This window comes from Pangasianodon hypophthalmus, chromosome 24, assembly GCF_027358585.1.
Source record: "Pangasianodon hypophthalmus isolate fPanHyp1 chromosome 24, fPanHyp1.pri, whole genome shotgun sequence".
Taxonomy (NCBI): Eukaryota; Metazoa; Chordata; class Actinopteri; order Siluriformes; family Pangasiidae; genus Pangasianodon; species Pangasianodon hypophthalmus.
This window is the reverse complement of record NC_069733.1, coordinates 15665918-15671072: the sequence shown is the minus strand read 5'-3', so window position 1 is coordinate 15671072 and position 5155 is coordinate 15665918.

Sequence of the window (5155 nt, the reverse complement as noted above, 5' to 3'; positions counted from 1 at the left end):
ATCTCAGAGGAAAGCGCTATCTGCACTCTTAAACATACATGAGCTCGCAGACGCCCACAGTTGGCTAGTGTTGCTGTGATTGACGGGGAACGAGAGTAACATCATCCCTCCCACCCTGAGAGCACGGCCTGTTTTGCTCTTTTGAACTCCTCATGCCACATAAGCCACATTTCTTCCATTACAAAGATAAAAAAGCAGCAAAATGCTAACGCTTCAGTATATGTGGGTCAGATACCAGACTTTATACCACAACACCGTTGACTTCTCGATTATGATTTGTCAGAAAGTGTCGATTCATTTCTATAACACCAGCTTTGATGGTGATAGTACTTCCGGCTGCAAGTTTTATATCAGTGCGCTTGTAACACTGCTTAGTCAGAGGGACTTGTATTGCAGACGATCGACATAATCTAATTAACGATCTTAAAATTAAAAATGTGTATTTAACAAAAAAAAAAAAAAAAAAAAGTGTAATCATTGATATCCTGAAGCTGTCTGCACGTTTATGAACCATTTATGGAAGGAGTCTCCAGTAACAGTCAGGTGTAAAGCTGTAACTTAAGTTTTCCTCTAGTTTTCAGGACTTCAAAATTTAATATACGTAAAAAAAAAAAAAAGCATGTAATTCCATATCATTATTAATTCCATATCGAACGTTAGTTAGTTATTAGTTTGTTTTTCAGTACTCACATTTAAGCCCTTGATCTCTTCTTTCACAAGTCTTAGCATGTCCTTCATTTTGCACATATGAATAGGATTTGACATGAGCACCCACAGGTTCATACTCAAGACGAAACATAACGTCCAAATGCCTGAACAAGAGAGAAGTGCCGTGAGAGAAATGCAACTTAAATAGGACACAAGCATAACTTGGAAGCAATAATCACTGTACTTATGATATTGATATCAATTCAAATATCTAAAAAGATCCAAAATCCAAAAGTTCTGTACCTGCTGTTGGTCTCATGAGGATTATATTTCCAGCAAAAGGCTGATTAGATTAGGATTAGACCCAGCTCCTTCAGGGTGTACGTGTGTGTGAGATGAAGGACAGGATGCAGAAGTGCTTTATAAAGACGTGGGGAATTAGTCACTTGAGAAAAAAGTGATGCGCGCTTATCTCACAACATCTATGGCAAAAAATGAGCGACGATATAAACCAACTAGTCAACTAGACGATTCTGTCAGCAAACTTGAATTTTACACTTTGATGCTTAATTTTTTTTGTTTTGTTTACATCTGAAAATCCCCACACTAAAGCAGCACCATATATGAGGCAAATATCGAAAATAAGGAAATAGTTAGTTAAAAAAGAACTGTTTCAAGAAAGTTGTTCGCAACACACTGCTTGCAACACACTGCTTCCTGATGCTTTTGGTAGTATTTTCCATTATCTAATTATTCAAGTGACACTAGTTCCTCTGGATTACTCACTCTGTTTTCATGATCTGCTCTTGTAATCGTATGACTTTGGTATGATTTGGAATCAGAATTAGTTCCTCGTTTGAGAGGTTTTAGGATTTCAAACACTTTGGACCTTTATGTAGCAAAATACAAGAGTACTTTAGCCCATTAAACTCTCAATAACTTTATATGAATCATTTAAAAAAATGTGTTAAGGCATTTCACACAAGATTTCATTTTCACAAGGTTGCTTTGCTGACAGGATGCATTTTGCTCTTTAATAAGTAACAGGGTTGTGTTTTTTAACCTAAAATGAGCAAATACAAAAACACAAAATGTGGTTAATTAACATCCATGAGGACATTAAGGACTTTTTAATGTTTTACTTATGATGATTCTGTTCATAGTTAATCATTTACTTCACAGCAGCATTTTTTAATTCGGATAACAGCGTATTTTCAAAGTGACCTCGTCAGTCACTATCACAGCATCGCTGAAAATAAAGAAAAGAATGACAGAACGTAATTTTCTTCTTCCCAAGATCTTCAGCAAATCCATTTGATCACAATTCCTGTAACAGCGTTGAGTGAATATTGTGTACATTTTTCATAATGGATGACAAGATGTTGAACAAATTCACACATTAATGCAAAACAATTTGTGGACATATTTTAATGATTATATTTAAAGGTAAAGTGTAGTTATAGTGGCCTGGGACAGGCAAAATACTGTTTTGTAAGTGATGTAGGTTTTATTAATGATTTTATTAAGTTATTGATCTGAACTATGCGGGTCTCTGGAGGACTAGTGCTTAGGAATCGGCGCTCTCTCTCACCGCTGCGGCCCCGGTTCTATTCCCGGCCAGGGAACCAACCCCAGCCAGTGTGGGTGCACTCCCAGTGCCGGTCCCAAGCCCAGATAAAATTGGGGAAGGTTGTGTCAGGAAGGGCATCCAGCGTAAAACTGTGCCAAATCAAATACACGGACCAGTGATCCACTGTGGAGACCCCTAACAGGAGCAGCAGAAAGAAGAACAACATTGATCTGAAATATGCATGAAATAAGTGTTTTACATTTTTATTTTTTTTCACGTATTTGTAAATGTAATACAAACAGGATCCTAAACATGGAATCACCCAGAACATTTGCCTTATTAGGCTGATACTTTTATCTTAAGTGACTTACAGTTGAGATAGGATACAACTGAGATTGTTACAGATACAGATGGGGGCTAAGAGCCTTGCTCAAAGGCCCAACAGTGGCAGCTTGATGGAGTGGGGATTTGAGTTCACAACCTTCTATTCAGTTGCCGGATGCCGTAATCACAGAGCTACCAGCGCCCCAGCATGTTCCCTAGTGTTTCATACTCCGCACAATCCAATGCAACGTAAATGACGCTTACTCATCTTTCACTCACTGTCACTGCAGAAGTTGAACAAGTTATGACCTTCCTGACCTTGGGACTTTCCAACTTTTACCAATGGGAGAAGTTTTGAAGTATTCTTGAGCACAGCTTTTGTTAGAGACACGGATCTCCAAAACCACGAATGAAGTCAAACTTTTAAGATGGATATTCTGTACAGAAGACTCCCTTTCACCAGGTTGTCAGCAGGCTACATGTTGTATGTGTGCTGTTGCAAGTTATACCACTCATGAATCATAAATCACATTTTACTGTTGCATGAATACCAAGAAATATACTCAGTATTCCAGGGCAATGTTCATAAGCCTACATGGCACCTAATACCGAAAGGCCCTTTTATGATAACTGACAAACATGTACTCACTAGACCCTTTATTAGGAATACCTGTATGTACGCCTAGTCAGTAACGATGCAGAAGCGTATTGCATAAAATCAGGTCAAGAGCTTCAGTTCATTTCAGAGTGAGGATTTTTCTGTAGCATGACCTCTGACTCCTTTTTGTGTGTGTACAATGTAATACTGATATTTTATTATTACTCATGAAATAAGATGTCCGATGTAAGAGAAACGTCTGCAGTGTTGCATCATTACTTGAAATAGGAAGTAACACGTCAGTCCTTCAGTTACACGTCTTTTCACCACGCAGCGAAATTGACAGTAATATAAGTTTCTATGGAAAAACTTGTGATTGTCTCGATTAACGATCTGCCTCATTTTAAACACTTTTTCATCAGACATGAAAGTAGTCACCTTTGAACCCTAATCAGAGCTAAATCTATACCTAACAGTTGGCGTTATTTTCCGTCAGGGCCTTTTATGTGGTGAAGTATGGTGGTGTACCTGATAAAAATGATAAAATTCCAAGTGAACGTAGACATACTTAATAAACTGTGTATTAATGATGGTGGTGAGATTAGATTTAAGGCTAAAATCTAATATCTGTCAATAGCCTGACAATGAAATCTTTAGGGTTGAGCAATGCGTTATATTACAAGGTCTCAATGATGGCATAATAAGAATGATGTGGCACAAACTATTACACAGTTTTTTGTGATTTTTGTGATTTCTAATTTTTTTTCTAAGCCGCAAATTTGTAACAATTTTTTGTGCAATTCGTACTTTGATTGGACAATGTTTTCACTTTTAGTTTCTCCTCCAAAGACATTTTAGGGGGAAAAAAGCATTCACATTAATTATACCACTGACTGTATTTCAAATGTGAACATTAGTGGTTCTGTTGTGCTCAGTTACAGAAAAATCCAGAATAATCCACATTTGTCATTAGCAAATCATCTGATGTGTATGCCAGATCAAAACCTTATATTAATGCCTTTTATCTTTGAAAATCTTAGCCCTGCTAGCACATTTAACACAGCCTGGTTTAATAATAGTTTCAGAGATACATTGATATTATGATAAGATATAGTTTGGATACAACCTTCCTTTTCAAGAATGGCTACTTAGTGGTTATAAATGTGCAGAAATGGGCTCTGAGTTTGTGCAGCTGATTCAATTGTTTAGGTTTTATATAGGTATTTCCACACAATTTCCCCATCCCTTATTGCAAAACAAGTGAAAATAAATCTATAAAGTAAATAACACATACTGTACTGTGTAGTATTTTGCTGGTGACCGGTTGCAACAGAACTAATTTAGGGGTTTCACCACAGTGGGGGTGAATACTTATGCAATCCCAACCTTTTGTTTGTAAATAATTTTGCAAAGTATATTGATTTCTCCTCACAGTTCAATATGAGCAGATTTTTGAGTATATTCATGACAAACTGCATAATTCCAATTAATTCCATTTCAGTTCCAGGTTGTAACATTACAAAATATGAAAAAGTTCAAGGGTGTGAATACTTATGCAAGTCCCAGAGTTTATGAGAGAAATATATTACTGATTGATTTTTTTTTTTTTTTTTTTTTTTTAGAGGAAATGTACGTAGAAGTCAAATGTCAAAAAGTGTAACATTTCATGTTTATTTTATAGAATCATTTTAACCCAATCTCTTGAAGGGTGCCAATAATTCTGGAGCAGCCTGTATTAGGATTGCTGTATCTTTTGCTCTAGCTTTTTATACATTGCAAATGTTTGCACATGTGTACACCTGCATATTCTTAAAACTCTCTACAAAAAAGTTAGCAATTATTGTTGTAATATAAGTCTATAATTATTTTGAAACATATTTTATACACTCACTGATTGGCTGATTGGATAATTACATGAATGAGCATGTGTACAAGTGTTCCTATTAAACTAAGTGTGTATTGGACTATGTGGATGTATAGCAGTGCACAAAAAAAACAGATTCTGAGATTCACAG